This window comes from Aquarana catesbeiana, linkage group LG02, assembly GCF_042186555.1.
Source record: "Aquarana catesbeiana isolate 2022-GZ linkage group LG02, ASM4218655v1, whole genome shotgun sequence".
NCBI classification, from domain to species: domain Eukaryota; kingdom Metazoa; phylum Chordata; class Amphibia; order Anura; family Ranidae; genus Aquarana; species Aquarana catesbeiana.
This window is the reverse complement of record NC_133325.1, coordinates 692707127-692717478: the sequence shown is the minus strand read 5'-3', so window position 1 is coordinate 692717478 and position 10352 is coordinate 692707127.

Sequence of the window (10352 nt, the reverse complement as noted above, 5' to 3'; positions counted from 1 at the left end):
TAAATACCACCAAAAGAAAGCTCCTATTTGTATGAAAAAAAATAAGAATTTTGTTTGGGTACAGTGTTGCATGACTGAGTAATTGGCATTCAAAGTGTCCGAGCGCTGAAAGCTAAAAATTGGTCTGGGCAGGAAGGGGGTATAAATGCCCTGTTTTGGAGTGTTTTAAGCTGGCCATAGATGGATCAATAATCAGCCAGTTCAGCAGGGACTGGACGAATTTTGATCCATTTATGGCCATTCCCACTAGATTAACTTCTCCTGAGTGGGAATGCCAAATAAATTTCCCTTCATTTCAGTGCTGATCAGTGTATTCTGACAGCAGAGGTGTTGTCCCGCTTTCAGAATACAATAGTGCAGTAGGGAAGATTCCTCCATCCACCTCCAAATATGTGGATGGCGCAAATCTGTTCCATCATTGGCCTGCTTTACCCAAAACCAAAATGATTGTTGGGCACAGCCAAGCAGCTAGCATTTTCTTCAATGGCAGTCACTTTAAATACTAGATTGACTGAGGTGAAATTAGAATTTTGTTTTCTTACTTTCTGTCATGTAGGCACTCATTCAGTGCTATATTTTAATGCTATGATACCTTTCGGTAGATCAGTTGGAAAAAAATATGGCGTCTCCAATCTTTTTTTCCCGAGTCCTGCTTGTTTGCCTGACATGTGTGTCACTGTATTCTTGAATTGCTAAGTCTGCTGTTGGTCTTTGGCCGATGGGTCTTGCAGTGGGAAATCGGAGCTGTTACACACCTGCTAGACCTCTGACCCTTGGAGCCATTTTCCCAGGAGAAGCTATTCACTTGTGTAGTTTTCTGCTTCACGCCACTCATCTGTCTCTTCACACTGTCAATAAGTAGGCTTGCGTCTGTCTATATTTAGCCTACAAGCCACCTAGAAGTCTCACACTTTCATCTTCCATAGGGGGGTACCTAATGAATTTTTAAACATCTTGTGCACGTATACAATGGGCATGCTTTATGTGTAAAGCCAAGCGTAGAATAGATCTTGTGGTATGACAGATTTGATGGACTGTCAGTTGTGGTAATCGAATATCTAGGGATCATCAAACAAGTGGAGTGATTTACACGTGTTCTTGACGTGCACTGAATGAATGCTACTGTGTGGGGGACTAGCAAGATTGCTCATTACATATGAGCGTTGAGCAGTCAAGACATGGAGCATTGTGTCAGATCTAAACAAATGTGCCTGGAAGCACTAAAGTGGCCCTGTCGCTATGGTAAACAGTTAAGGACCAAGCCTTTTCTGGCACTTTTTTGTTTACAAGTAAAAATAAGTTAGTTATTGCTTGAAAATTACTGGGAACCACCAAACATTGTAGAAAATTAAATGGCTAGCGTTGCAATTTTTTTATGTCACATAGTATATGCGCAGCTGTTTTTTGGGGGTTTTTTTTTACGCAATTTTTTGGGGGGGAGAAAAATACATTTGTATGGAAAAAAAACCTCACAATCTAGAACCCTTTTTTAAGTAAAATATAATGTTACGCGGAATAAATAGATACCTAGCATATCATGCTTTTAAAATTGTGCGTGTTTGTGGAATGGCGACAAACTACGATACTTAAAAATCTCCATAGCCGACACTTTAACAATTTTTACAGGTTACATTTTTAGAGTTAGAGGAGGTTTAGCACTAGAATTATTATTCTCACTCTGTTTGCAGCGATACTCACGTGTGGTGCGAACACGGTTTACATATACGTGCACGACTTGCATGCATGGAGGGATGGGAGGCACTTTTGTTATAGTAATATGGGATGACCGGTCCTCTTTACAGAGAGATCCAGGGTCTATAAGACCCCAAATCTCTCATCTGTCCTTGAAAGCAAAAGATCAAAAAATTGATCTTTTTTTCTTTAAAACAAAAAAAAATGTATTTACATTCTCCCTAGATTGGGAGTGACATCATAATTTTGCTCCGGTCCTCCTAGATCATAGAGGTGATCAGAGATGATCTGGTTTCTGTTTACTGCATGGCCTGTCAGATATTTTCCGGGCTTGCCAGGTAAGAGCGATAAGCCAGAGAAAATCTGGCAGGGGTGGGTGTTGGGCGTCTCGTCCCGCTGGTTCTAAAAGGACCCAGTAGCTAATCAGCTGCTTGGATTTCTTTTATGAGAAAATCTCTGGCTGAAAAAAAAAAAAAAAAAAAAAAAAGGTTTTATGGCGGCTGGCTTCAGCCATAACCCCGGTAAACCATTTAAAAGTGTTATGTATTGTGGTCGGCAAGTGCAAGGCATACCTGTAAAAGATTTGTGTGTGTGTGTGCCTGCCTTTCCTCATGTGTGTACTACCGAATGCCTATTTGATACTGAGAAATGCCCCACTGACCCCAAGTTCTCTGGTAAATGGACACTTTTTGGAGTGTCAATCTCTGTGGCCCCCCACAGCTGTCACTTGGTTCTTCCTGCCAACCTCCATGTTATCACTTTGTCGTGTGGTGTTTGTGATGTGATGACCACAATCTAATGTGAACCTAGCCTAAGTTTTGGCTTTAGATATACATGAACTTGCGTGCGGGAAGCTGCCAAGGAAAATGTGTGACACATGGATTTCTGCATTCAGTGATTTTGTGCATAGTTGTGCATTTGTTACGTATTTTAGCCTTATTTACACCTTACACACCTTAAACATTTCTTAGATTGTCTTGGAAATTCCAGAGCAGGCAAAATATACAGTATGTTTATGAAAAATATACAATTAATGCCAGTGTGTTGGGTAAGGTGCAATAGGAAATGCTGCTGTAAGGACATCCTTGGCATACACTCTACTGCCACCTATTCAATAAATAAAAGTTGTATCAAGGCTGATAACAACATGTATTACATGCCCAGTATTTATCCTCACAATAAACAATTGTTTTCTATGTGCCCTATTGGTGAATGGCGTTGCTCTAGTACAGAAAAACGCCACACTATAGCCGGCCATACATGGAACGAAATGTGGCTGGTTCAGCAGGGACTGGATGATTTGCGATCCATGTATAGGCAGGGTGGTTGTACAGAAGTCTATCTACCAATCAATTTCTCACTCAGTTTTTCACACAAATAGAGCTTTCTTTTGATGGTATTTGATCACCACTGGGTCTTTATTTTTTGTGATTGAAAAAAGACCTGAAAAATTTGAAAAAAAAAAAATTTTTTTTTTTTACTTTCTGCTATAAAACAAATCCAATAGAAAAAAAATTCATTTCTTCATGAAATTTTGCCAAAATGTATTCTACTACATGTCTTTTGATTTATAAAAAAAAAAAATCCCAATATATGCATATTGATTGGATTGTGTGAAAGTAATCGTGCCTACTAACTCGGGCCGGATGTGACCTTTGCTTGCCTTTATCTGGCCCTTGAGGCACTATTCCTCCCACAGACACCAATGATGGGGCACTATTTCTCCCACCGACATAAACAATATCTCCCCATAATACCAAAGATGGGGCATTGTGTTCTTCCACTGGCCAAAGTCTGACCGTAAACTGGCCCTTTTGTTTAGAAATTTTGGAGACCCCCCCCCCCCAGTTTATAGTATGTGCAAGATCTTTGTTGAGTCTGTTTATATGAGTGAGCAGGGTTATCTTCCTGGGATATGTGACGCCAGTATCCCAGAAGAGACTACAGAATGAAACGTCTAGGCCCATTGATGCCTATTTAGACACAGCCACTACTTCCAATTTTTAGTCTGTGTGGGTGTTTGGGGTAAGTCACCTGCATGGCTGTCAAATTGGGAGCAGCAGCTGTGTCTTTACAGCTGCTGCATCCCAATAGACCTCAATGGGACTGCCTGCAAGGGAATGCACAGAACACATGTGCACCCCTGTGTGGGTAAGTGTGGCCCTCACAGAGTACGAAATTGATTTGCCCTGTGTGAATGAGGTCATAATGCAACGGCATATTTAAAGTCGAACTTTAGTCAGAAAATTTAAGTCATGTCAGATCACTTCATTCTGGCCCATTTTTCAGGTATAATCATGTAAAACATTAACAATAAGTGCCCACACTGTTTTAAAATCCACCAATACACAGTCTCGCCCTGCTCTGCACATGCTCCATCTCCATTTTATAGGCACTGCCTAGTTTGCAGAAGCTGATCTGCTGACAGCCTTAAAGTGGAACTACACCCTCCTATCCTTTACAGCCAAGGAGAAGAGACGCAGGCGCCTTCTAAGTGTAACTGGGATCTGCTTTTTGTAATAAATTCATAACTACTTGCAGGGGAAGCAGTAAAATAGACATGGGTAGTCTCAAAGGAACCAAGCTGGGGATCGTCCTGTGCATCTCTCTCTGGGGGGGTCCTCAGACGATGCTTTCATCCGTCGGAGGAATCGGGCGGTCTGTGCTGGTGGATTCTGGCGCTACAGGTCCAGGAATTCACTGGCAGGAGGGAGATGATGTTACTTCCCAGGGGCTGAGTGCTGACGTGAAGGGGACGTGTTTGCTGAGCATGCGCTCCTTCAGGCCATGATATAGCCATGTTGGAAGAGGGCTATATGTGGGCGCAGCTGATGACAGCTTGGTGATATGCTCCGCCTCAATGGGTTAACTCGTTACAGGGCAAATTAAAATTGCAGACATTTTATCACTAAAAACAACTGGACATGCAAAGTAATAACAATATTAAAAGATGAACAAAAGTGACTATATATATATATAATATATTCATTGTTCTCATATGTGTATTTATGTGGTGCACTTATGTCTATAGGGACTTATTGCAGTAGATGTGGAATTTGCGCAAAAACATATGAATAAATGATGCTTGCTGTTATAATTCTTGGGAAACGGTGGTCATTAAAAGGGACCGGGATACTCGCATGTAATATATCCATTGTGGATACAAAAAGGTTTACATGTAGGAGCTCAACAATAGACCTTAAGGGTCCATGACGATATGGAGGTAACCCTTAGACAAAAATGATACATTAGTTGTTATCAAAGCATAAAACTCAGAAATGCCACTATAATATACCCCTAGATTTAGTACATACATGGTAAATTGATGTTGGTTATTAAAGGTGAGAGGGGCTAGTTGGCCCCTGGGCTGAGTGCAGGTGTGAAAAATGATCCGGCGTATATTATGCGTGGAGGAACCAGGTTTAGAGTAGAGCGTTCATCTCTATCTCCTTGTTCAGGCCGCCAGGCGTGAGAGAATCCAGCGTGTAGATCCAAAAGATTTCTCTCTGGCAGAGACCTTTGTAACACTCTGCCAATTAGAGTGCCCCTGATACGGCTTCAATGACCCACACCCTTAGGCCCTCCGAGGATTTTTCATGGTGCTCTAGAACAGTGCTTTTCAACTCCAGTCCTCAAGGCGCCCCCAACAGGTCATGTTATCAGGATTTTCCTCAGATGAAACGGCTGTGGTAATTACTAAGGCAGTAAAACTGATCAAATCACCTGTGGAAAATAATGGAAGACCTAAAAACATGACCTGTTGGGGCGCCTTGAGGACTGGAGTTGAGAAACACTGCTCTAGAAAGTGGCGGGGGACACTGTCATTGCCTACCTCTACGACACTGCGATGCTCATCAAACCTCTTCCTCAATGTCCTAATGGTTCTTTCCACATAGGAGAGACAACAAGGACACATGGAGCAATAAACTACAAACTCACTGGAACAGTTGTGGAATTGTTTGATAGCATACGTGTTTTCCTTTTACGGTGAAGTTCTTTTGGCTGTGGGTTTCATGCTTGCAAGTCGGGCATAAAGCTTAATGACATTGTGCCTCATTGGCATGTACCAATGTGTTGGGTCCTGGTGCGGGTAAATTTTTGAACTTCCTGGGGGCTACTAGATTTTTTTTTTGCTTTTCTGTATGAGACCTTTCGGTCTGGGGGAATGGAAGATTTTAGTTGTGGGTCTTCTAACAGAATGGGCCAATGTTTGGCCACATCTGTTTCATATATTTTTTTTTTTTTTATTTGTTGTGAAATTGTGTAGTGAAACAAATGGGTTGTGTATTTGATGTGGGTTTTGCTACCGTAGGGTTGCTGTAAACAGATAAATAGTGAGTGTGCGCTGTCTTTATCAATGGCCCAGGTTACCCTTTTTCTACAAATTTTGTGGTAACATGCTTTGGTCTTTGTAATCACTCTCTGGTACCATTTCTTTGTAGCCAACAAAACTGGCTTTTAGGGATAGTCTGTATCCACCTGGGGTGATGGCAACTATTGAAGCGTAAAAAAGGAATTGCCAGCCAAGGAAGCTACTTCTGTTTGATCTGCAACTGCTATGGTGCTACTGATGTGATTAGTTATGACACTTGTCAAAATGACATTTGGTTGAGGAAACAAGCAAATGTGTTAACTGGCAATCCTGGCATTCTAGGGATGTCACTGTTTTTTTTTTTTTTTTTTTTTTTTTTAAACCGTTATATGGATGGGTTTGGTTCTGCTTTATGATCCAGGGGCTCTGGGCTTCAGCAAAATGGCAGCCTCCAGCAAGAGGAAACCGAGACGATGCTGGAGGCAATTTACAGCAGACCCTAATTTTTCATATCTCCCAACTGTCCCTGATTTGGAGGGACTGTCCATGATTTGGAGCAATGTCCCTCTGTCCCTCATTCCTCCTCATTTGGCCCTCATTTGGGTCTGCTGTATATAAAATGCACTTTTTATCTTTCATCTGATTTCTAAATTGCTGCATTTGTAAATTCCAAAAGCCAATATAAACTAATAGTAGTGGTTAAAAAAAAGCATTTGTTGGTTTAACAAATCTTCTTCCCTTTTTTTTTTTTTTTTTTTTTTTTTTTTTTTTTTTGTACAATTCTCCTTAAAGGGGTGTGGCCAGGGGTGTGTCCTATGCCTGCATACTTTTGCTGATAGGTGTCCCTCATTCCTATCTCAAAAATTTTGTAGGTGTCAATTTTGGTAGCATAATTATTCATGTGGAATTTTTTTTTTTGTTTTGTTTAACACCCATGTGATCGCTGTGACCAATCCTATGCCATAATGGTATTGGTAATAAATGTGTTTTATCACACTTTTTTTTTTTTTCTTTTTAAAAACACTCTCACTCCGTTGCCCCCAGTGAGTGTCTCCAGTGTGGGCACCTGAAGGCCCACTTGTTCCTCCTTCTGAGATACTGCTCTGCTGGTTACCCAGCATGCACCTCCCGATCTTGAGCAAGCACATTGCGTACGTGGAAATACCCCAGGAGCCAATGTGTAGGTGGAAATGACGTACCTCGCCACGGCGTGGTACAGCGGAAGTGGAGCTTTCTCCTTCAAAATAAGCTACATAGATGATTACAGGGGGAAAAAGTGTCCAATGAGAAATGGTAGTGCTCACGAACGTGGGGGTGCAAAATTTAAAATGTGAGCGGAACTCCACTTTAAGTATCCATGTGGTGTTTTGTATAGAGACCGTTGTGTGAGAGAATAGAGGGACATATTTCTCTGAGGCTCCCATTTCTGCTCAGGTTCTCAGGCTTTATTGAACTTTACCGATTTTTTTTTTTTTTTTTCTTACACACACACAAACAGCAGCGTGTTACGCATGAGCTGCCACGTTCAAAGCTACGCTTTCTCAGGCTGAGTGGCGTGACCTCGCGCATGCGCATTGACGGGCTGGCGCTATGACCTTTCGCGTCATCGTGCAAGTCTGCGCGTGCGTACAGCGCCGGCCTGACTCTCGCGCGATGAGTAAGTTGTGGTGACGCGAGACTTCCTGGCTCCGGCACGGTGCCGCTGAATGGTGTGCGGAGGGGAGACGGTACCGTGCTGAGGCCTGTAGGAGGCAGGGCGGCTCCGGGATGAGAGGAGCGCGGCGGTGAGAGGCCGGGAGTGGGGCGTCATTGTCCGAGCAGTATGCTCCACACTGGAATGGCCAGCGGCGCTGCCCTCATCCACCCCGGCGCTCTGCTGCGCCTCGGACTGGGGAGTCGGCTGTCAAGGTGACCGATGGAAGCTGTGCGAGGGCGGAGAGCGAGCCCGGAGTTCAGTGTCACCACCGTGTGCTGGCCGGGGGAAGGGCTGAGCGAGCCGTGCTGAGGTGGCATTCCTTCCATAGACAGGACGAGGAGGACGGGGGACAGGTGTGTGTGTGAGAGAGGACTACACCCCTATGGAGGATACATCTCACTGTTCAATGGGGGGGGGGGGAGACAACACAGCATTCATCACTGGAACTGCACATCAGATCCCTCCCCCGTATCAGAGAGATCTCCCCCTTCACATGAGATAACCCCCCCCCCACACACACATCAGAGGAGTCTCCCCCTTCACATAAGATCCACCACCACCCCCTCCCACATCAGGAGTCTCCCCCTTCACATCAGACCCCCCCCCCCAATCAGAGGAGTCTCCCCCTTCACATCAGAGGAGTCTCCCCCTTCACATCAGAGGAGTCTCCCCCTTCACATCAGAGGAGTCTCCCCCTTCACATCAGAGGAGTCTCCCCCTTCACATCAGAGGAGTCTCCCCCTTCACATCAGAGGAGTCTCCCCCTTCACATCAGAGGAGTCTCCCCCTTCACATCAGAGGAGTCTCCCCCTTCACATCAGAGGAGTCTCCCCCTTCACATCAGAGGAGTCTCCCCCTTCACATCAGAGGAGTCTCCCCCTTCACATCAGAGGAGTCTCCCCCTTCACATCAGAGGAGTCTCCCCCTTCACATCAGAGGAGTCTCCCCCTTCACATCAGAGGAGTCTCCCCCTTCACATCAGAGGAGTCTCCCCCTTCACATCAGAGGAGTCTCCCCCTTCACATCAGAGGAGTCTCCCCCTTCACATCAGAGGAGTCTCCCCCTTCACATCAGAGGAGTCTCCCCCTTCACATCAGAGGAGTCTCCCCCTTCACATCAGAGGAGTCTCCCCCTTCACATCAGAGGAGTCTCCCCCTTCACATCAGAGGAGTCTCCCCCTTCACATCAGAGGAGTCTCCCCCTTCACATCAGAGGAGTCTCCCCCTTCACATCAGAGGAGTCTCCCCCTTCACATCAGAGGAGTCTCTCCCCCCCCACATCAGAGGAGTCTTCCCCCCCCCCATCAGGAGTCTCCCCCTTCACATCAGACTCCCCTCCCCCCCCCATCAGGAGTCTCCCCCTTCACATCAGACTCCCCTCCCCCCCCCATCAGGAGTCTCCCCCTTCACATCAGACTCCCCTCCCCCCCCACATCAGAGGAGTCTCCCCCTTCACATCAGACTCCCCTCCCCCCCCCACATCAGAGGAGTCTCCCCCTTCACATAAGATCCCCCCCACATCAGAGGAGTCTCCCCCTTCACATCAGACTCCCCCCCCCCCCCACATCAGAGGAGTCTCCCCCCTTCACATAAGATTCCCCCCCCCCCCACATCAGAGGAGTCTCCCCCCTTCACATAAGATCCCCCCCCCCCCAACACACACACACACACACACACCCATCAGACAGGCTGGAGGACCACAAGTTGAGCACCCATGGCTTAAAGTAATACTAAAGACTTGTTTTTAGTACAAAACTTTTAGGACAAACCTGTTATACTTACCTGCTCCATGCAATGGCATTGCACAGCGTAGCCCCAATCCTCTTCTTTTTTTGAGTCCCCTGCTGGTGGTCCTGGCTCCTCCTCCATGCTGAGTGCTGCCAATGGCAAGCCTCTTGCTATGGGGACACTTGAGCAGGCTCGTTCCCATGCCCCATTCCTGTAGATGGACATTGTCTATTCACACAGTGTGATGTGGCCCCTCCCCATACTCTCTCCTCACTGGCTGTGATTGACAACAGGACGACACTCCTGATTGGCTTGAGACACAGCAGCGGTGCCATTGGCTCCCGTGGCTGTCAATTAAAGTCAGCTAATCAGAGGAGAGAGGGGGCCGGGTCGGGGCTTTGTGTCTGAATGGACACACGGAGCTGTGACTTGGCTACAGTGCCCTCATAGGAAGCTGCTGACTGTGGGGGCACTCGACAGGAGGGAGGGGCCAGGAGAGCTGAAGAGAGACCCGTGAAGAAGATGATCTAGGCTGCTCTGTGCAAAACCAACTGCATGGAGCAGGTAATTAATCCATGTTTGTAAAGGCTTATATTTGTTGTTTAAAAAAAAAAAAAAAATCTTTAATTCCCCCAAACTCTCTGCTTAACAGAAAAACCTTCAAGGAACAACCTTTTCAGTTTTGGATGGGCAGCAGTTTGTTGAACCAGCTACCCACATTTGTGTTTTCCAGTAGTGAGATTCCCCTGCAGTAGTCTGTCTTCAACCTTTTCTGCAATGCCCTATTGAAGTTGTTGTGTGTGGGTTTTTTTTTTTTTTCTACCATATAGAAGCCTCTAGGATGAAACAGAATTGTAATGATGATATTTTAACACTCCAGTCCTCAAAAGGTATATGAGGCTAATATGTGATTCAGTAGCAACCA